Source organism: Alligator mississippiensis, chromosome 12 (genome assembly GCF_030867095.1).
Source record: "Alligator mississippiensis isolate rAllMis1 chromosome 12, rAllMis1, whole genome shotgun sequence".
In the NCBI taxonomy this organism is placed as follows: domain Eukaryota; kingdom Metazoa; phylum Chordata; order Crocodylia; family Alligatoridae; genus Alligator; species Alligator mississippiensis.
Window position 1 is genome coordinate 22,078,894 of NC_081835.1, and position 23,786 is coordinate 22,102,679.

The window sequence follows — 23,786 nt, forward strand, 5'->3', positions numbered from 1 at the left end:
TTATTAGGCTACTGCACAGTATCATTACTAAAAGGCATTTGCCAGCACTACTACACAGTAACTCCAGTTATTGCACATTTATTTACTACTTGATTATACGAGTAGTAAATAAATGTGTAGTAACCACTGCACAGTAGCATCTCGTGTAGATGCACCCAATGTTTCCTTGCTGTATTATATTCTGCTTTATAGTCCAGTGAAGGAAACTCTACTTCCCTGCTTAAGATATATATTCCTGCTTTAGATGGCTGATTTTTTTGGGAAAGATGCATATGATATATAAGTAAACACAGTAATGAATGAGCCTATGTGCACTTGTCATAATACTAGTGATGTTAAACTTTCTTGTCCTGGCTAATTCCAATGTGATTATCTAAAATTACATTGGATACGACATGTTTCCTATCCTGTACTATTAAATTATATAGTAGTTGCCATGTTTAAAACCCCATAAAAGTAACTTCATTGCAGCAGTGTGGGAGACAGTGTCATTGTAACAGGGTGCCATCCCCAGGGGCATTTGAAGATGCCCAGAGGCACCCCAAAATCCATTTTTCATACTTTAATTTGCTTCTAGGAACAGACTCCTCTTTATTCTTCTGCCACAACTTGTTACTTTGGGTTCCTAAAAGGGAGGCTGCCCCAGGGCTTCTCAGATCTGTTCTTGGAGGTGATGAGCTCCTGCCTTAAGGGCTATTTGTATGACTCTGACTTTCCCTTATCGTGCCCCATGCCTTGCAGGTATTGTCTGCACCTTCTTCTCGCTTTGTTGAGGTCTCAGGTAATGCAGCTTCTGCCCCTTTTATGTAGCTAAGCTTTCCAGCTCAGACCTATTATGCTGGGTTTGGCTTTGAGGTACTAGCTTCAATCAATCTGCTCTGGGCCCCTGGCCCTGTATAGCTGTGCCCCTGCAGTGCCAGGGTCTCTGGCTCCCTGTAGCTACACCCCTGATGGCTCTGGGCTCTCTGGCCCCATATAGCTGTGCCCCTGTGGGCACTAATGAGGCCTCCACCTCCCCTACAGCTTCAGCCACAAACCACCAGATTAAACTACAACTTAAATAGTAAGCTCCTGGACTATAATGAAGAAAAGTTAATGGAGGCAGTTAGCCTGCTTACCCATGGGCTCCACTTCTTTAAGTTCCCACTGCCAGTTGTTCTTACTTGCAGAGCTGCTGCAGCTTTGCTTGGAGCCTTCTGGAGTCCACCCTCTGTCTCAGTCTAGGCTTCTCTGGCTAGCTCAGACCAGGGCTTATATAGTTCTGACCTGAACCCTCTCACAGCTCCAGTCAGCTGATCAGCCCGCAGGGCTTAGCCTTTAAACTCTGTGTTGGCTGGCTGCACTCTGAAGACTTGAGTCTTAAAAGGGCTGCTCTGCTTTCTTGTAGCAGGGCTAGGCTTCCCTGTCATATATAACGTTTCTAGATGGTTTGAGGAATGTTTAGGAAGTAAGATCCTTTTAAAAATATATAGGTTTTATTGCTGCTATTATTATTTAAATATACTGTACATAGTAAAAATATGGCTTGAATTTTCATAAGAGATAACAATAAAGACATTTTATGAAAGATAGTAGCCATACTGATGATGTTATCTTGGAAACTAGAAAGTATTGATAAGGACAGAGCAGTATCCAGGTATTTTGGTGCCCAGTGCAGGTCATGTGCAGTGTCCCCCTGAACACTACTACATAACATTAGTTTTGTTTGGTTGATGCCCCCCCATGTGAGGGTGTCCAGTGCTGGGTTTTTTCGTTAAACTTGGGGTAATCCTATTTTGGGGCTTTCCTTTTTAACAGTTTTACAAAAGAGCTCTGTTTTCTATGGACTACTTCAGACCACAGGATAAATTTTTGGAGGTATGAGGGAGATTGGACAAGACCATATGAAAGTAAAAATGAATATTTTTTGTTTAAATAGCTTTTTTTAGGTCACCTAAGAACTCTGAAAATGTCACTACCTTCACTGACGTTAGTATAAGTAGAATTACTAAAGCTGACAGTAGCTGACACAACTAACAAAAGGAAATCAAGACATTTTCATTTAAGGTGTCCACAGCAACTTTGATGCTGCTCCTTATATCAGGCCCCCTTCCACATACAGGATACATAAAGAAGTTTTGGCACAATATGCAACTTAACCTATGTAGCCGTTTACAAGTCCTATATCTTGGGTTGGAGACAGAAGTTGCAATATAAACAAAATGGTTTTTATAATCCATCTTCAGCCAATCACTGTTATAGCTAGACACAGAGGAGTGCTAGGTTCTTCAGTCCTGAAAGAGAACACATAAGATTAAGTATGATAAGGAAACCTTATGAGAGATCTTTTTAGATAGAAATTAGGATACATTTTTTACTAATAACAGAGAGGATACTTTTCAAATATGGACACCTAGAATTAGACTGCAGATGTCCTGTGATTCTAAATATCAGGGCATTTTTAATGTATTATACCTTGTGATAAATAGTAATGTTTGAAAATTTTAATTTTCAGTAGTCTAATTGTGACCTATTTTGTTTAGTGACTTTATACATTGAACTAGATTTTCCCAGCCTCACTCTTATATTGGTATGATCTTACTCTACAAATAGTCCTCAGCAGGATAACATGCTATTTAATATGAATAAAAGTTGGGGAATCTGGTCCTTGAAAAAATGTTAATCCAAACATTGAGCTGCCCCAGAAATAATGCTGCATTTTTCCTAAGGTAAGAGAAAACAAGGAAGACACATTCTTGCTGTGTCAGTGTAATCAGTTTTGAGAGATGATATAGATTGAAAATGGGGTTGCAAAGGCTGGGCAAGGCTTGATCTTGTGAGATCTGATCACCTTTGCCAAGATGCTGCATGCCTTGAATTCCTGTGGATAAATTGTGGTTTGAGGAAGTGTATTATCTGTCAGGAGGTGCTATGAACTTGAGCTGTTTGAAAAGGTGGTATAGCTGTTTACTAAATAACAGCAGTTATTCACTGAATAGCTATTCAAACATATGTATTCAGAATGTTTCAGGATCAAGTTTAGGAGAAAGGTGAATTCAAGAGTAGTGAAATGAGTTCGCTGACCACAAGTGAAGTAGATTATGCTGAACAATTGTAGGGGAGGTAGGGAAGAGGGGAGAAAATGTTTCAGATTCATATCAGTAAATTTTATGTCCAAAGATTGTTCCAAATTGATTAATAATCTGTGCTCTAAGGTTGAATTGTAATATGTTAGATATATATTACAAGAAATATAGTTTATGACAGGGTGTCAGGAACAGTCTTTTACAGGAGAAGATTGTTCTTATTGTTAAGCATTTAGGACAAATGGCAAAAGCAAAAAGGATATTTGGAAAGATACTGAGATCTGCACCACAAAACAGAAGAAGGGTTGCAAAAGTTAGAAGTTGTCTTGGGGAATATTGTATTTTGTGATGTAGTCTCAAAGCTTTTAGAAGTTTTTCTGTTAGGTCACCTGCCGCATTTTTACCCAAAAATGTTTTTGAGATGACACAAATAACTTGCCTGAGCAAGCATAAAGCTGACTGGTGAGAGCAGATTCAATTTTATACCTGTATTGAGAAATGAACATGTATAATGTACATGACGACTGTACATATATAATGTACATGACAACAAATCTTTTGTTTAGTTTGCAGAATTCTGTGATAACTTCTATAGAATTTGACAAGGCACAAATCTTAAAAGAATCCTGTAAGGACAGCTGGCAAAGAGAACACGACCAGCAAGCTATATTGCCTAGGAGTTCCTTTACACCAGGGGTTTTCAACCTTTTTTAGTCTAAGTACCCCCAGCGGCTGGACGTTGAGTGGAGGTGGGGGAACACACGGCTGAACACTGAAGGGGTGGGTAGCACACAGCTGGATGCTGAGCCAGGGGTGGGGAGGGTAGTGCATGGCCGGACACAGAGCCTCCCAGGAGCAGGGATGGGGCAGGGCAGGGAAACTCACTGGGCTGAGTGTGGTGGTGGCGTCGGCCGCCTGTGAGCTGCCCCACCCCACAGAGGGGTGATGCTGCCTTTGCCCTGCCCTGGCCCTGTTCCTGAGTTGTGGCAGTGCTCTGTTACCACCCACCTGCCCGTACCCCTAGGATCGGTCCAAGTACCCCCAGGGTTACTCATACCCCCGGTTGACAACCCCTGCTTTACACCCATTGGGCACATCTACATAAGATGCTAAATACACCGTTGCCTAATAAAGCTGCACAGTAGTGTCACAGCACAAATAGTGCTAATATGCTACTGCGCAGTATTATAGGCTACTGTTCAGTAGCATCACTAAAAAGGCATTTGCCAGCGCTATTGTGCAGTAGCACTGGTTACTGCACGCTGATTTAGTACTTGATTATACGAGTACTAAACTTAATGAGCAGTAACTACAGTGCATTAATAACCAAGTACTAAATCAATGCGCAGTAACTCATGCTATTGTGCAGTAGTGCTAGCACATGGGTTTTTTTGGATGCCAACTGTACAGTAGCCTATTACTACTGCACAGTACCGTACTACGAGGGGTTTTGCCTGGCATGCTACTGCATGGTGTTATTAGGCTACTGCGCACTTAGCATCCCATGTAGACATGCCCACTGTGGTCCAACTCATGGTTGGTTCTTTTATGATTCCAAACCTTCTTGACCTCTTCTTTGGCAGTGATGCCTTAGAGAGGGAAAATGTCTGCCAAATTTTCACAAAAAGAGATATTGAGGCACTTGAAGTCTTACTTCCATAGGACAGCTGAGTAATACATGGGGGCACTTTTGAGTAGGATAGTATCTTATTTTATTTGCGGTGATGCTGAAAGTAACTGTGATTACCTTTTCTCCCTCTTACTAGGGAAGATAATAATTTACATGTTTCTCTCTCTTTTTGTAATTTTTTTTAGATTTAAGTACTTGTTGATTTAGTGATTATCAGTAATATTATTAAGATATAAAATTACAAGAGAGGGCTTAAAAGCTGCTTTGCAACATCTTATTACATAATTCCTTTCCTCAAAATGTAATATGACTTCTGTATGCAGAGAGAACTGAGATTTGAAGCATCAGGAATTCATGGAGTCAAAAAAATGTACTGTTAGGTCAGTGTGTGTGTGTGTATGTAAATTGGATTATTTTCTGATCAATAATGTGTTATTTGCTATTGTATTTGCTAAGATAAAGGAAATTGCATTCAATGTTTTGAGGTGGAATCTGGTCATCTATGAGGTTCAGAAAGTAAAATGTAATGTGTATAGCATTGTGCAGCTAGCCAGCTGTGTAATAGGACTTTTTAACTTTTTTTTCCCTGAAGCATCAGGTATTTGCCATTGCTGGAGGCAGGATACTGGACTTGATACACCATTGATTTCATTTGGACTAGCAAATTGTATATTTTTGTGCCCTAAAACACAGGGCATTGTAGTTAGGACATTTTATTCCATTTCCTTCCACACAGCAAGAATACAATACAATCCACATATATTGCTTTTAGATATCCCATAACATCAAGGTCATACAATAGTGTACTTAGCTTAATAAGAAAATCTCTTATAGTAGGAAGTGGCAACACATAAAAATAGTAGATATTGAAAATATAGTAGATATTTTATTAAGGATTTTCAATTATTGAACTTAGCCCCAGTACTCCAGCTTGTCAGCCAATATCTTGTTTTTAGATACAAAATTAGTACCCGCCATACTGTATTGTACTGTAAGGTAAACTAGCTACATAAATCTTTTATTAGATTTCACAAATTAACCGCAGCTAGTCTTTCTCATGAATTCAGCAGGATTGCAGGCACTGTGCTGGGTTTCCTTTCACTGAGACCACCTGGCCACTGCGCTGTGAAGTGCTAGCACTGAGGGCGGGGAGACTGCCAGATCCCTGACTGCTCCACTACTTGCCAAGCTAGGTTGGAAATTCCAGGCTGGAGAAGCCAAGAATTAGGCCAGAAACAGATGTTGTGTTTGTGTCTCCACAGACATTTTTATGATGGCACAAAGCCCAAGCAAACAGACATTTATGTTCTTGGTTGTACCACAGATGTCCAAAATTGTGGGTATGACAATAGACAATAAACATTTGTTGCTTTTTTGTGGTGGATACCTGTTTGCTTTATGGTGGGAAAGTGTGGGCAGCGTGGAGCTGCCTGTGCTCTCCAGCTGCCCCAGGAGCTTCAGGGGCCCAATCATACACACCCGAGAAATTCCCCTGCAGGATCAGGATCATGAAGCCCTGGGAGCACCTGTCCAGATTCCCTGCTGTCTGTAGTGTACCCCAGGAATCCTCTGGCAGGGGATTCTTTGCATATGAGTATTGCACTATAGTGCCCTGAGTCAGGGTTCCCTCATTTGCAGAGGTGGGCCCTGAGTTGGTTTCTTCGTTTGCAGGTGTCCTGCAGGATCGGGCCCTGGAAGCCCAGGGAGCAGCAGGGGCCTGACCCTGTAGGACAAAGGGTGACAGTGACGTCTGTGTCACTCAATCAGCTGTGCAGGGCCACATCTCTCCAAGGGCAAAGTCTGTTTACTGTCAGGCGGAGATGAAAACAGAATGAAGGATAGATTAGAGGGGCAGGAGGGTGAGGGATAGCTGCTGGAGGAAGAACAGGTTGAGAGATGAGGAATTGGCCTGGAGGAAGGAACAAATTGGTGGTGAGAAGGAGAAGAAAATTGGGTAAGACTGTTGCAAGGTCAGCCTTCCAGAAAGAATCTTGTAGAGCTCTAGCATCTCCCAGTAATCTCTCTCAAAGCTAAAGAAAGCCCATGACCAGCCTACTGTCATTTGGGGCTTTCATAGGTTTTGAGGAGGCATGAAAGGGAAATAACTTACGGCGCTAGTTGACCAAGCATTTCATGAAGTTTTTTGCAGATTTCCAAATTAACTCATAGGCAGATTTTACTCTGATTTTATAATATGAAGTTATTTTTCTTTGCTTCCTACTTCCCTTGGAACTAAAAGTAGGGTGTGCTCTCAGGGGAAAATCTAAGAGCAGCTTTTGAAAGTTTTGTTAGGACAGGAAGGAAATATATTAGATGCTGGTGAAAGGCAGTGAAGTAGTAGTCTTGGGCTTTTGCTTTTTCAGGTCATAATTCTTCTCATAATCCTGCAGTCCCCAATATGAGATTAAATAACCTTCCTCTCTTCTGGCACAAATGGGGAGGAAACTCCACAGCCTGAATGGCACAGAGTTTTCAGTTGACTTTTCTCCCGAGGGTTTTTCCATGAAAATGAGTAGTCAAGCAGTAATAATGATATGTAGAATGTATATCCTCCAGTTCATCAGGGGATTCAAAGCAAGAACTAATTGTGAATTTTCTGCTAGAGCTATTTGTGTCAGAAAAATGTCTATTTCATCAAAAACAAAACTTTTCTTGGAAATGTGCATACCAGTTTCATTGAGGGTGTGATTTCTGGTGACAGTTTCACCTACCTCAATAGCCCAATGGCCAAGATCTGTTCCAGTCTAGTGACTCAAACCTCAGTTTCTATATCCCATATAAATATTCTATGATCACTTGGTTATTGGCTGTTTTGGAATTAGTCTCTCTCAGTCTGTCTTGCTGAAACCGTTCTACTTAGTATAAACAATTAAATGTTGATTGGAGCAGGGATTTGAATGTTGATATCCTCAGTAGCACATCCTGTTTTGATGTTATATGTCTTCTGACTTTAGCACTAACCATTCTTTATTCTTTTCAGAATAACACATGGAAATTAGTGCAATGTCAGTATCAGTTTTCCATCACTTACTTTTCTTTACTTTCACAAGCAGAGAAGGTGCTCTGCTACGTGAGTTAATGAGAGTCCATGCCAGTGTGAAAAAAACACAAAAACTTGTTTTGAAAAGAATTAAGTTCAACACTGCATTCCCTGAAGGTGTTGCTTTTTCCAGTGCTGTATTTAACCAAAAGGCTGAACTGAATCAAAGGGAAAAAATATGAAAATGTATCTGGAGTAACCAGCACTGGCATTAGGGGCATAAGCATTAATGTTCAGAATCAAGTAAGTTGGGTCTGTTAGAGTAAGCTTGTTCATAGGCTTGTTACAGCTAAAAAGAAATCCACTAGCTGCCCATACTGTAGATTCAATAGAAAATTAATTACCTGATGATAGCATAAAAAGACTGGTTTTCTCCACACAACTAAATTCACTTTTACATTTGAGCTAGGTTCCAAAGCACTTCCTGTCAAAATCCCGTAGCTACAGTTTCATCTTTTCCTGATCATTCAAAATGTTTGCCTGTTCCTGCATTTACTTGTACTTGTTTCTTTTAGAGTCCTGATCCTTTTTCACACACATCCTTTCGCACCAGTGAGGTGATACAAAGGGACCATAAACTGGGTGCGTTTCTTTAGGGACCATGGATCCTGCATAATTAGTTCTCTTCTAGCGTCTCAGCATCAAGCGTTGCAGATCCAATGGAAGTAGTGAGTGGCCAAAGTAGGGCATGGCCAAAGCACAGTGCTCCAGCCATTCTTAGCTAGCAGACAGTCTCTGGGGAGCATTACCAGTTGGCATAGATTTGATCAGCCCCCAGGTACACAAAAGGCCCTATGATCAGGAATCAACATCTATTCCACTTGCCTTGGTTGCATGCTAGTGCAGTTTCATTTTGTGGAGTAGAATTTTGGGAACTTGCAGGTGTAGATCCCCTGCAGAGAGAGGACAGCTTCATGCTGGGTCCCCATGCAGCTGAATTAATTGATTCTCAAGCTGAGCTGTTTAGAGGGTAAGGCAAAGGTTCTATAGCTGTTCCCAGTCCAGCAGCTTGCCCTGGACTGGATTTAAGGGATTTGCCCTGTAGGAAAAGCTTTGCATCTGTTGGGAATAGTGGTGTTATTACATCAAGAAACAGATATGGGAATTCTGTGTTAACTAGAGTCTACAAAGTCTGTTTTTTTTGTTTACAGAAATGAAATAAACAGGGGTGGGCAAAATGCGGCCCGCAGGCCAGATGCGGCCTGCCAGGTCATTCTATCTGGCCGGCAGGGTCCCTAAAAAATGTAGAAAATTAATATATATCTGCCCCTGGCTGCCTGTCATGCGGCCCTCAATGGCTTGCCAAAGCTCAGTAGGCGGCCCTCTGCCCAATATAATTGCCCGCCCCTGGAATAAAACATCATAAAAATACCTGAAAGGTCAGTTTTATTTATTTTTAAATTTCACAGGCTGCATCTACATGTTAATTAATGCACTTTTGCTATTGCCCATTAAATTTGGTACCTCTTATATGGAGTACTAACTAAATGCACGTTAGGCTGCCCTAATGCACAGTAGCAATAGTGCATGCATTTTTAGTGATACTTAATGCGCAGTAGCCTACTTTTACTGTGCATTAGTGTGTTTGCATGATTTGAGCCATGACGTTGTAGGCTACTGCGCGTTAATTAGAGCCAGATTAATTAGAGTCACTGATTCTGTAGCCAAAATAAAACTACCCCAAAGAAAGAGTGAAGTTTATTATGCAGGTTTTATTTTTTTCCATGCTCACAAAGCTTGTCTTTTCTTAACTTAGCTTATCACAAATTAAAAGAAGTTGTGGGGGAAGCAGAGGCCTTTTGGGTTTAATACTTCTTTCCTCTTTTTTTATTGGCCTCCTTTCTCCTTCACTCTGGGATACATTGACTTGTTTGCATTTGAAAAACAATTTTACAAATATTAAAGTAATCCTATCTATGGATAGGAACATCAGTGTGATCTAGATCTTTCTAGATCAGTTTTTAGGCCCTTATTCTGTAGTCATTGTAGACACAAGCTGGAGCTGTAATCTGATTTAGTACTTTTATACCTACTTTATGCAAAAGTGCATGGCTAAATAAAGTAAAAGGCAAGGAAGAATCAAACCTTGTCAGGTTGATTCTGTGTTTTACTTTTAGTGCTCTGCTGGTGCAAGGAACTAGAAATTTGGTAGGTCTGACCAGGTGAGAATTCCCTACTCCTTTATTCTTCAGGTGCTTTATGCAAAGCACAGTTTGGCCAAACCCAAGAATATAATTTTTCTGGATTAATTCTTCATTGTCCCAGAGTCCTTTTATACTTGAAAATCTAGGGCAGGGGTTTTCAAACTTTGATAAGTGTACCTCTGGCGGCTGGATGCAGAGCAGGGAGGGGTGGTGGGGCGGGCACAGCAGGACATGGAGCGGGGGGGTGGCGTGCGGCTGGATGTGGAGTGGCGGCAGTGCAGGGTGGTGGCGGTGACCGCCGCATGAGAGCTCGCCGACCCCTGGCCCATGTCTGGCTGGTTGGGCAGCACCTGTGCAGCCTGCAGAGACATGTCACTGCCCTCGTTCCCCCATCCCTGCTCCTGGGAGGTGGTGGCATGGGGTGGTGGGTGGCGGTGCTCTGTTTCCACCAGCTCGCATGCACCTTCTAGGGCCTTCCCAAGTACCTCTGAGGGTACATGTACCCCCAGTTGACAACTCCTGCTCCAAGGCAAGGCTAAGTCCCCCAGCCTGACATTGTCTATGGGACTGAGTTGCTGCATTGCTACTGCAACAATTCACTGGTGCAAGGGATATGTGAAGATGGAATATAATGGGCAGTTTGGAGAAAGGAATGGTAGCTAGAGGACAGAAAGATGTATGATTACTATAGCATTTCTGTGACCTGGCAAGGCAAAGCCTATACTAGGTATCTATGGAGTTGGGGTGCAATTTAAGGTAACCTTGAAGTGGTTGCATCCTGGGCAAAGGGGCATGAACTTCATGAATAGGAGAGATGAAGCCATTCATCATTGTCTATACTAGCTCTTGTTTCGGCACATTATTCAATCCTTTTAATCAAATCCAATGAGAGCTCTGGATCTTCAAGGAATGCAAACCTGAATTCTCCTGGTATCAGTATGGAGGGGCCATGCAATTTGTGACAGGGGTGTTCTCACAGTGCTGCTGTAAAAGAATGAATAATACAGTTCCTTATTGCTTAGTATAACCTTATCTGTTATTTTCAGTGAGAAATGTTGCTGTGAGATTTAAGAAAGTAGCATTTATGCAAAGGCCAGACTGAAAGGAAAATTGTGTGAGTGGCTGTATTTGTTGGAACTAGTCTTCTGGTATGTGAGTTTTAATACTGTGTGTGTGACCTAAAAATTGTAGCTATTACCATTACTATTTGAAAGGATCCTGTTTTAGTTATTTAATGTAGAAGTAGATAAGTTGTTTTTACTCCTGACTTAAAGCATAATAAAATCAGATAATTTTAAAATGTTTTCTTTTGTTTTGCTTTAATCTTTTAAATATAGACATTTAGATTTAGTATGAAGTACTGGAACATTTTTGTAAAATGTATTGTATTAGATCACCAGTTTTAAAATTCCTAATTCCAAATACAGTTTGGGGTCAAATTAGGAATATTTTATTGTGTGCTTTCTAATATTTTTAGACCACTGATGCTATAACTGTAGTGCAGTTCTATAATACCAAGGATGCTATTTGCTACAGCTCATATAATGAATATTTCTCTGCACTTTGTATGAAGCTTGTGCTTGATATTTGTGTAGTCTTCTTGAGAAAATTGTTCTAAACCGCAGTTTTACTGTTCAAATATCATGGGGCTAAGATTCTAATAGGAAACTGACATGAGCACCAGAAAAATGATTTTCCAGATCAGTGGCTTAACTGAAAAATAAAAGTAAAATTTGCTTTGGGTCAGCTCATAATGAAAAATATAATTTTATTTTACTGAAACACAAAACTGACATGCATTTGTGAATATTGTAAATTGACCCCAAAGTGTATATTTCAGTGTGTAACCTGCTTATTTGAAAAAATGTCTCCCAAATTTAATCGAAATTTTCTGCCACAAAGGAGGTAATAGGCAACAAATGAGACGATAAATAAAGAGCTGTATAACAGTATTCCCAATCACTGAAAAATCCCCTTCTATACTGGTCTCTTCTGCCTTCCCCTGCTGAATTGTCAGAACAGCTTAAACATATGAGGAGGTTTTTTTGTTTTGTTTTTAAAAAAATAAGTTTTGGCAGCTTTTAATTTGTCTGTTGAATTCTAAGGTTTTATGACAGACTTGTTTCCTGTTCTCATGCTTTTCTTTTAAAACTTCACAGGTGGAAACTTACTTTTGTGAATGAAAGTTGAGGTCCTCATGTAGTCATTTGTTGCCAAGATCTGAGACTTGAAGAAAAACAAGTATCTTGAGACTTGTGCTCAAGTCATAAGAGTTGAAAAACCCGATCAATAATCATATACTTGCTTTGAATCTGCCCCTACATATTTCTATCACTTTCCAGGCCAGGCTTTAGTTCCCTTCTCTTTGTTTTACACTTTCCCCTCCTTCACCAAATAATCCATAAGTAGCCCCCAAAATCTTGTCAGCAACAGGCTTCTCATCTGTTCCTTTTTCCAAATCTCCTGGGGCGTGTCCACACATGCAAGCACGTGCATTTGCAGCCGTTCAAACAGAAGCGGTGCAAATGTGAGCTGTGGTTTTTTGTCTCAGCACATGTACCTGGACATGCACTTTGGTGTGGGGCAAATTGTGCTACTTGGGGCACTCTCAGGAGCTTCTGGGGCCCAGCCAATTGGTACCTGGGGACACTATCCCTTGTGCCAGCTGGACTGCTGAAGCAGCCCTGCGAGTTTGTTGCATCTTTTACCCATTGCAGCAGTCTGGCAGTGAGGGCTGCTGCCTGGCTGTGACCTGCTGTGCACCTGCCAGACCTGGATGTGGACTGCACAGCCAGTAGAGGCATCTGCCCCTTTGGGCCAGCTGCCAGTGGGCTGTGGCTGCAGAGTTGGCCTTTGTGCAGCACTACTGCCATATGTGCCCCCTGCCTGGCCATCTGGGCAGCTATTACCTGGAAGATGTTCCAGGTGTGGTGGCCTGCTTTGAACTGTCAAAGCATGTCCTCCTGGCCCCAATTGGCCAGGAGGTCAGCCATCTCCAGCTGGGTCCAAGGTGCCAGGTCTGAGCAGGCTTCTCTGCCTGGGTCCTTCCACTTGCCTCCCTAGCAGGAATTTTGGTGTTCCCTATTTGAAAACTGAAAAATCCCTGATAAAAAAAAAAATCCCAAAGTCACTATGTGAAATACCCCAAAATCCATATTCCTCCACAATTAAAACAAAAGACCACTATATATAGAGAGAGGGTGAGAGACAGAGAGACAGAGATCAATTGGGCAATGTTTTATTGATATATCTACTGTGTTAAAGCAATTTGGAAGCCTACCAGTGTCTCTTTCATCATAATAAAATGAATTCTAAATACCAATATGTTTTGCTGCCCCCCAACAGGGACTACAGCCCCCCAACAGGGGCTACAGCCCCCGCAACAGGGGTCACACGATCCCCGCAGGGGCTACCACCCCCCTCTGCAGGGCTCACATGCCCCATCCCGCTTGTTCCCTCAGCCCCCTGGATTGCTGCTTTGCCTGGCTCCTTTCCCTGCTGGCTTCTGCAGCTCCCCCAATGGCTGCTTTGCCTGGCCCCATCCCCTGCTTGCACCCCAGCCCCCCCCCCGATGGCTGCCCCCTTGGCCCCAGCCTCCTGGCACTTAAAAAAAAAAAAAAAAAAAAAAAGCGTTGCACTTACTTTGCAGTAGCAGGGGCTTTGGGGCCTCATGACAGAGCCCCCCCATGCAGCATGGGGTAGTGGGGGGGCAGCAGGGCTCCTTGATTACCCCCCCACCTGACCCTGACCCTGATGCCCCTCTGCCTGGTCCCAGCAGTCGGGGACTTGAAAAAAAAAAATCTCCACACTCAGCAGCAGTAGCAGCTGCTGTGGAGGTCACTGGGACTTCGTGGTAGAGTCCACCTGTGCAGCACAGGGCAGGGGGGCCTGACCCTAGCTGCCTGGCACCTGTACTGCCCCTGCCCCATTGCATGGCTGGGGCTGGGGCTGCAGCTGTCATCTGGACCCATGCTGTCACTCAGGCCCCGCAGCCTGGGGGGCTCTACCACCTGGCCTCAGTGACTGACACAGCAGCTACTACTGTCGGTGAGTGAAGGCCTTTTTCTTTTTTTTAATTGCGGGATGATGGGGCCAGGCAGGGCAATGATGGGGGGGCTAGGGAAGCAGGTGGGGGATGGGGCCCGGTGGGGCAGCCATTGTGGGGGCTGGAGGAGCAGGCGGGGGATGGGGCATCCATTGGGAGGCTTGTGGGGCAGGTGGGGGATGTGGCTGGGTGGGATAGCCATCGAGGGGGCAGGCGGGTCATGGGGTTAGGTGGGGCAGCAATCAGGGGGCTCAGTGGAGCGGGCGGGGGATGGGGCAGTGATCTGGAGGGCTGGGAGAACAGGTGGGGCTGCCAGGGGTTCCCCCCCTATGTTCCCTCCCCCCTTCTCCAGGCCTCCCAACCGCCTACTTACTGGCAGGAGCCCAGGTCCAGCTCCCTGTCTCTGGCACACTCCACATGGGCAGGCAGCGTGCTTCAGCACTGGAGCGAGGGCCAGCCATAGATATGTTCTGGCAGGCTACCAGAGCCTCTCTGTGGAGGACCAAACCTCTGGTTGCCTCAGGGCACGGTCCCTCCCCTGTTTTTTTCCCCTGTGGTTTTTTTGACCCCTGGATATGCAGGGGTCTAATTTTGCTCCTGTGCTGCAAATTTGCAGCATGGGGAACATTTTTTCGTTCCCACACATGCTTCTTGCAGCGTTTCAAAGGGCTTTGAGATGCTACAAGATGTACATGCGTGCTCATGTGGATGTGCCCCTGGAGTCCGGGAGCATTGGTGAAGTGTACACAGGTGTTACAGATCCACGTTTACTAAAGTGTGCAACAGCACACCCCTCACAAGCTCAGTTTTGTATGAACTCCATATTCCACCCATAGCTCTGTCCCTTTAAAATTTATAGCATTGTAGACATGCCATACTGAAAAGGAATTATGTTGTACATTGTATAGGAATTAGGAAGGTAAAATCTCAGCTCATGGGCTCAATCCTGCTTCCATTTAAAACCATGGAGATTTTACTGTCATGGGTGCAGAATGAAATCATACGTGTATAATACCTGTTATTTTCTACCTCCAACAGAATAATTCCTGTGTTGTTAACATATTTAATTCCATAAGGGCAGAGTATTGGGCATGGTTCAGTAAACTGCATAGAAGATCCATAGTATATTGGAGGAATTGGCACACAGCACAACCACGTTGGATACTTAAAGTTCTTCCGGCAGGCAGGACACAGGAACAATAAATACCGGTGTAAAACAATCTTTTCTGGTCACACAACAGCACTAAACTTTGACTCTGAAATACTTGTAGATTTATTAAAGGAGAGCACAAACCTTTGACATTAGAGGTCAGTTCTTAGATTCGAACACAGGTTTGAGAGGAGTGAAATTTAAAGTTAGCTTTTAGAACTTGACTTTATTATTCTTGTTTTTCATGTATAGTGCAGCAGATAGGTTAAGATCCTAAATTTCTTTCAAGTCTGTAAGCAAGTCCTGTTTCTAATGGTGATGTCTTAGATTGGAGATCAAAAAACCTACCTACTGATTATTTGGAATATTTTTGTGCAATTCGCATCATGCCCATGGAGTTGTATGATATCTTTATAGCCATAAATGGATTAAAGAAAGCACTTTTTGTTTTTAAAGTATTAGAATCTGTATGTGCGAAGGGGGAATTCTGACTCTGCTGACAGAGTACCACAATGCAGAATTTGTGAGGGAAAGAGTTTTTACATAATATTGGGGTATGCTAAGAGGCTAGGGTGATGGGTAATGAGTAGACAGATGTTATATAAGAAATTTTCAAATCATGTATTTCCAACATTACAGCTGAACCTGGGAATTTTTTTTCTTTCCTTTTTTATATTATCAAATTTACTCAAATCTAAGATGATCCTGAATTTAAGATGACCCCCCAATAATTAAATTCTATACATGAAAAAATGATAAACTTGTATAGAATTTAATTATTATAGGGTCATCTTTAATTCTTCCCCTCCACCATTACAAGGCAGTCAGGGAGGTCAAGCAGCTTGCCCCCTGCTTGTGCCTTTCCTTGACACCTCTGCTGTCTTCCTGGCTCCTTCTGCAGTCTTAGGACCCTGCTGTGCCTCTGCTCCCCCTCCTGCCCCTCTCCCCCATCTTCTGCTTCCCCCCTTATCTCTCCTCCCCCAGTCTGTGCTCCCCGTTTCCTTTACTCCAGCCTCTGCCACCCCACTCCCACTCCTCACCAGATCTGTCCGCTTCCTGCTCCTCCATCCCCTCTTCTTCACAGCTTCTGCTCCCCACTTCACCTCCCCACTCTTTTGCACTTGCCACCTGAGATACTGAGCCCAGCCCCAGCCCAGCCTCCGTACCAGCTATGTGTACTGCATGTTGCAACTGTGGGTCCAGGCTGGGGCTCTGCTCAGTGTCCCAGGCTGTAGTATGGATGGAGCCTGCCAGCATAAAGCATGGTTAAGTGGGGGAGGGAGAGGGGCAGGCAGTGGAGCAGCTGCATGTGGGAGGAGAGATGGTAGGGTGCAGAAGCAGAGGGGGAGGGAGCTTGCAGCAGCTGCAGCTATAACCCCAATCCTAGATAGGGGCTGGGACCTGAGCCACAGCAGCTGCCTCCCCCCCACCCCCCCCAACTCCCGCACTTCTCCCCATACAGGGTTCTAAAACGAGGGGCTTTTTCCCTCATGTTAAATGGGGGAAAAAATTCTCATCTCAGAACTGAGTAAAGACAGTGACTTTTAAATGCTCTTATCTTTACTTTTATTTTTAAAAGTGACACTAAGAAAATATTAGTGTCCATTAAAAATTAACTTCACTGGAAACTGAAGTTAACTAATGATACAGACAGTTCAGTAGGATTTTCAAAAATGCCTAGGCAAGTCAGTTGCCTAATTCATTGATTCAATCTAACTGCTTTTTGAAATCTAGTTGTTATAATAATTGGGTTTAGAAGACAAAATAAAGAATAACCCATTAAAACAGCTATGAAGAGATCTTGTGAATTTCTTACCCACAGGATATGTCTACAAAAGACGCTTTCCTTGAGATGAGAGCAAATTATTGCACAATAAGCATCACCATCTACACGTGCAGAGACTTACTGTGCAGTAATCTGCTTTAATCCTGTGTAAATTTGCTACTTGTAAATATAAGTAGAAAATGCACTGAGAAGTAATTATTGCACAGTACAGCACTTGTAGATGACTGGGAGCAAATTTGCTCCTGGTCAGCTGTGTAGCAGGGGGTGGGAGATTGCTCCCTGTCCACAGGAGTTGCCTGTTGCTGTAGCAGGCTCTGCTACCAGAGCCTGATCATGGAGCTGGGGCTGAAAACAATCACCTCCCAGCCCATGCTCCATCACTGCAGAGCTGAGGCTGGAAATAAGCTCCCAGCCAGTTCCCAGCCCTAGTGCCATGATCATGGAGCAGGGGCTGGGAGCTCCCTGCACAGGGAGAGTTCCCTACTCAGCCTGGAGCTGGCTGGGACCTGTCTCTGTCCGGACATTTCCGAACAAGCCCTGGGCTGCTTGGGGAAGTCTGTACATGCAGCTTGGAGGTGGCTGTCATCTGTCCCATTTTGGGCAGTCCCCAGCCACCTCCAGGCTGCATATGCAGACTTCCTTGTGCAGCCTAGGGCTGGCTGGGAATTGTCCTGGTCAGGGGCAGGTCCTAGCCCCATGCCCTGATCCACTGGTGGTGCAGCTAGCAGTGAGCACCCATCTGGGTGGGGATTTCCTGCCCAGCTGGGGGCATGCTGCTAGCTTCCCCTCCTGTGGATCGGGGCAGGGGGCTGAAACTTGCCCCTCCCCTGCAGCTCTTTCTAAGCCCCCTGCCCTGTCCCCATCCCCCTTGGGGCAGGGAGATGTCCCCGCCTGGGTTTCGGTGGTAGTCCCCACCCCTGCAGAAGGAAGCTCCCAGGGGCAGGGAGTAATGTCCTAGCCCCCACCAGGAGACAGCTGTCCTGGCACTGTGCTCCCTGCTGGCCTCTAGACTAGCACCCAGGGGGATCTTAGAGCTCCCCCTGGCTGCTGCAGGGGGCCAGTGCAGGGCTGGTGGGAGCAGGAGCAGACTTGCTGCCATAAGCAGCAAATCTGCTCCTGCCTCCCTGCACATGTAGATGCCTGCCTGGAGTGAATTTATTCTGGAGTAAATTACTCTGGAGTAAACCAACCCTGTAGCATTTGCACATGTAGATGTGTCCACAGAGGAAGGAATGACCCCTATAAAACTCTTGGATTCAGAGGCTTGTCACTATTTATTTAATATTAGTTTATCTAGATGATAGGCACTTGAGACCTTCTTTTGGATCAGATCCTCCTTCTCACCTGAATCTTGAGGCTTGAGGATGAACCATGCCTCTATAAGCTTTTGTGACGTAAAGGTTTCAAAAGATGGATTGGCTGGGCAGTCATCACATGCTTCAAGAAATTCTTATTACTCCTAAAAATAAGTACAACTACCAACAGATTACAGCATAAAGAAAAATGCAGTGCTGAGTCTTTAAATATCTCCCTGGATACCTATACTGAAATGCACTGCAAGAAACTTTCTTTTTTGAAAAGGTAGAAATTAATTTGGAAAATGTCTGAATATGTTTTGTAGTAGGTGTAGTCACAGGTCTTCACTCTCTGAATGCTGTTTGTTCTCTGGCTTCATATAGGCATTACATTTCTACTGGAAGAAGAATCATTGGTATTAATAAGAAGGTCTCAACCTGGAAGATCTTCATATGCTTGTAAGTTTCCCTCCTGGTCTGGTCCAGGAGAGGAAGGGAGCAACAACAGCTATTCCTTGACTTTTCTCCAAACTGGAGACTGTCTGGTTTGGAGAAGGAGCTGGGGGCTTTGTCTTACTGCTGCCTTTCTTTTCCCTCCCAGACCAGTCTTGGAGGGGAGGAGAGCAGGAGGCTTTGTGAACCCCATCAGTTTGTCATTGCCGCTCCTAATGTCCAGCTGGGTAGCGGGGGTGAGGACTGCAAAGCCCTAATTGCTGGGAATCAGGCTTGGGGAGGCTGTCCCCAAGCCCTGTTCCCAACCCCTGCCAACTTCCCATTGCCACACCTGGGGGCAGGGATTGTAAAGCCCCAGGGGCTAGGACTGGGGCCAGGGAAGCTATTCTCTACTTCCCCCCCTAGTTCCCAGTCTCTTGTACTTTAAATGCTGTGTGTTCTACTTATTTGAGCAGCACATGGGGGTGATTTAAAAGCTGGGGAGCTGGGACCCAGGGTTGGGGAAGTTGTCAGCAGCCCCACTTCCCTCTAACTTCAGCTTTAAAGTGATTTAAGACCATGAGGGACTGCATATTTACAGCTTGCCTCCTTCCCAGACAGGGGAGAGAATAGGTTATCAAGTAATGGCTTCCCTAAGGGCAGGGGAGGCCCAGGGAGCAGCCCTCCAGTGCCTCCTGGCTGGAGAGCTTGCCTGTGTAGCTCTTCATGCAAGGGGCTGCTACACAGCTCCCAGGCTGTTTTTCAACTGGTAAGAATTTCTCCAAAATTCTTACCAGTAGAAATGAGTACCTGTACATGGCCTCTGTCTCTGCTAGGCTCATCTAAAGTCCAGTCAATCAGCATCTTTTGATGGGCTTCTTTAATTTTTTGGATTAGACCCAATATCAGCAATATAAATACTTCATGGACATCAGCTACAGAGTTAAAAAGGATCTCAGGGTTATGGATGAGAGTATTCAGTTAGACTCTGAGACAGGGAAATGTTTTATTTTTTCTGGTGTCCAATATTTTTGCTGATTGTTGGAATTTAGTTGACCATGTTAGCAATTTAGCTATTTTTTAAAATTAAATTCAGAGACCAATAGTGGTTATACAGTTACTTTAACAAATGTTTTAAATAGAGGTGCACTGATACATTGGTCCGATATTGGATTGGCACTGATATACAGAAAACTGACTGTATCAGAAATCGGCTTTTTTTTATCTGATGCTGCTGATAATGTGGCCCATATATGCCCTGTCATGCGCACAGCTGCAGCATGCATGGGGCCAGAAGCACAGCCTGGCAGCTTGGAGAGCTGCATCCAGCTGGTAAGTCTGTTTTGGTGGAAGGGGAGGGGGAAGGGAAGGGGCACGAGGGGGCAGATTGAGGCCCCTTTGGTGAGGGAGGTAGTGGGGCAGCCCAGCCCAGCCCAGCCCCTACTGGGAAGAGCTTGGCACAGCCCCTGACCCCAGCCCGCAGCAGCAGCTTACCCTGAGTGCAGATCCAGGGGGAAAACACCCTCAATGTCCTTCTGGGATGCACACAGGAGCTGCCTCCTCCTCCCTATGCCCCCAGAAAAGATGCAGCTCCATCCTGTGCCCTGCCCTGGTGGGGCAACACCTGCCCCAGCCCCTGCCCCACTCCTTGCCTCATGGCAGGGTCCTCAATCTGCGCCCCCCACGCCCCTTCCCTCACCCCTTCCACCACAATGGACTTACCAGCCAGACACTGCTCTTCAAGCTGCTGGGCTGTGTATTAGAAATCGGATCACTGGTGGCCAATATGCCTCCTTAAAAACTGGCTATTGGTATGGGTCCAAAAAATCTCTATCGGTGCACCCTTAATTTAAAAACAAAGGAAATACCAACTGCATGCCATAATACATGGCAACAGTACAGTACTTATAAAGTAATGTAACACAGTAGTTACAGTTACAAGTAAGCTAGCAAGAGGGAAAATTTTAGCTGGCCCATTCTGGTTGATATCAGCAGGTTCAGCTCATGCTAGTGAACAACAGCTCTCTCTTGCTTTGTTTTATGTGTTTAGGGTTTTAATTATATCATGTTTTATAGATATAATTATATTTGAAGTATTTGATTTTTAGAATTGATCTGATCTCGCTGCAGAAGCTTTCATACATACCTTTTTTTTTCTCCAAAAAACTTGTTTTTGTTTACCTGTACTTCGTTATTGGTGGGCTTTTCTAGATGCACTCAAGTCAAATGGTAGCATGGCAATCTTTTTGCTATTATCTACTGCCTTTTTATGTTAGTATCTATATAGTAGCTCCCTTCCTTTTACCACAACATTAGCACTTTTAAGGTGTGTCTACATGCTATATGCAACATGCTACATCACGATATGGCGTGCTATGACAGTGTAGCGATCACATGGGTCTACATGTGACTGGCAGCTACGTTGCTGTAGCAGCACACTTCTCTGGTATAACGTGCTGCTATAGTGATGTAGCAGCAAAATCTAACCATGTGCTGTGCGCGTGGTACATTAACCATCTGTACTGCGCCATGCATGGTGCCATAGCAACCTCATCATATAGTGACATGTAGACACACTCTTACTGTCTCTTTTTCAGTCTTTTTCATTGCTTATATCATGGATTTGTGGAAGTTTGTTCATACTTGTATATACGAAATTCTTAAACATATATTTACACATTATATATTAAATTTTCTTGACATGTTAAACTTGATTCCTATGCTGATTTGCTTCTTTTACTTCCCTTCCTTTCTTTTTCATCAGAATAAAGTGATATGCTGAAGTTGCTATATGAAGGTCGTTTCTAGTTTCGTCCTCTTATTTGAATTAGTAATGGGCCCCTATTTCTGTTCTAATCTTTAATCAGATAAGGAAGGGAAATAGTAATTCCACACTGTGAAAAAGAATCTTTTTTCTCTTTGGCATGGACCAGAAAGATTTTTGGACAACTTACTTTTAATATGGAAATTTCAAATATCAAAGGCCACCTATGCTTTCAATTTTATGAGCTCCCTTCCAGAGTTGCGCCTGGAAGTCATACTCTGCAAGCAGGATATCTTTTTCTTTACTATTATTAAATATCCATTGTGTTGACTGACTAATGTCATGCAGAAAAACTCTGAGACCAGATGGACACAGAGAAGAATTTTAAAAAGAAGTTATGTTAACTAAAATTTACAATGTAAGGTTTAGAGCTTGCTTATTTTGAAGATTCTTTTTCTTCCCGCATTTCATTTCTCCTTCATATCTGAATTTATTCATTGATTCATTATAACCATTCATCATTAAATCTGAGCTCAGCAAGACTCCATCCACTGTTCAATGTTTGCACTTATAAGTACTCTATATAATAACTGAATTTAATTTAAATTCCTAGAGAATATTTTGATTTTTGTAACTTAAATAATAAAAGCAGAGAGAGATTAAAAATGTAAAATAATGATATTAAAGTAAGAATGTCAGCGTATTTTAAAATAAGATTCTGGGAAGATTGATAATCTATTTTAAATGGAAAATTTTAACAGTTAACCTCTTATAAGTTTTACTCAAAATGGGGTACTTTATAATCAACGTTTCTTTGCTTTTGATGTATATAATTTATGTCAACTGAAAAATCAGCTCTATATATGCACAAGCATTAACACTGTTTAATTTATAATCATGCAATCTGTTCTTTCTTTATAGAGTGTGTTTTTTAATAACCAGTAATATTAATGGAAATAACTTCTGGTCATATGAAGAAAAGGATAGCTGAATGACAGAAAAGACTATAGTAAACTTGATAACACTATGTCATTGCTAGTGCTTTGCCCCAGTTGCAAGAACTGCATCTAGTTTTGATTTCAAGAAATTTTTAATATCTAGATTGAATGATTTTTTACATTCAGTTTAAGTTAATTTTATTGTTATAACATTATATCCTTGCTGTGCTGTACAACAAACATTGCAGAACTAGTAGACCTCTTCTGTCTTTAACTTAATTTAACTTAATTACATTATGCCAGTGATTTTGTAAGAAAATATGTAGAGCTTCAGGAATGAATAAAAATGCATAATGCCATGTTTCTAAGTAACAGATGAGCTTTGATTATTAACCATACAACTATTAGGAATGTATATTTTTTTAATGTACATTATTTTAAAAGTTCTTTTTTAATGAATATGGGAAAAATCTGTGAGATATGCAGCTATCAATATAATTTATATTTTGCTTTTGATATACTCTGAAATTAGTAGTATAGGACAAATTAAATTTAGGACAATTTTTGGGGTGTAAATCCAGCCTTAATTAGGCAGAATTCCTACTGATTATGACTATATTTTGATTAAAAAATTAAGATTTAGTCATAATAGAGTGATAAACCATTTTATATAAAGTATAGTGAGTACAAAATATTTTATAATATGTGTAGAAATATCGAATAATATGGAAGAGCCAGAGTCAAATTAGTTGGGATATTTTTTATTGAGTGCTGGATTTACAGTTTTTTGAATTCTGATTTTCTTTACTTTGAGTAGAGGAACCATAAGTTTAGCTGTATATATTTAAATGCTCCCAGGTTGTTACTTAATACAATAAAATGACATTTTCTGTTGAAGGTACTTTATGTTGAATTTAGTTTTTTCTGTTGAATCTCCTTTGCTTGCATCTGATCTTTCTTTCTGTTGATTTTGCTTCATTTTTTCATTTACCATGCTGTTCAGTTTTTGGATGCCAGGAGAACAAAGGTTTGTTCACTATTTGCAGTCAATTTGTTTTTCCAAACACAGTATTACTTATTGCCTGCATACTTTTTATTTGCTTAGTAGACACAGTAATCCTGTTTACTAAACTTATTCATACCTTTAATTGCAATAAATAATAAAAATAATTTACCCTATTTTATAATGGACTCTGATTTGCATTTTTCAATGAACATGGGACAAAATAGGAGGTAGAATTTAGAAAACATGGAATACTGTGTCTTCAAGTTTTATAGATACGTAAAAAATTCAATATTAGATGTATGCCTTTGAAACTTTTGAAATAGTTCACTGCCTAGTTTTAGGATGGTTTGTTTTGTTTACTATTAATTTTACCTGTAACTGATATGTGTGTGTGTGTGCGTGTGTGTGCGCGTGTGTGTGCATGCACATGTATGCACACATGTGCTTGCATAAATGTTTTATATTTTCCAGAAGCACTTGAAAAACTTCAC

At 42.5% G+C, this 23,786-nt stretch overlaps 1 protein-coding gene across 5 annotated transcripts in view; it reads left to right on the forward strand.

The window, feature by feature from the left end:
- ERC2 (ELKS/RAB6-interacting/CAST family member 2) overlaps window positions 1–23,786 on the forward strand; it is a 1,022,300-nt gene that overhangs the window by 140,036 nt on the left and 858,478 nt on the right. The window lies entirely within an intron of this gene.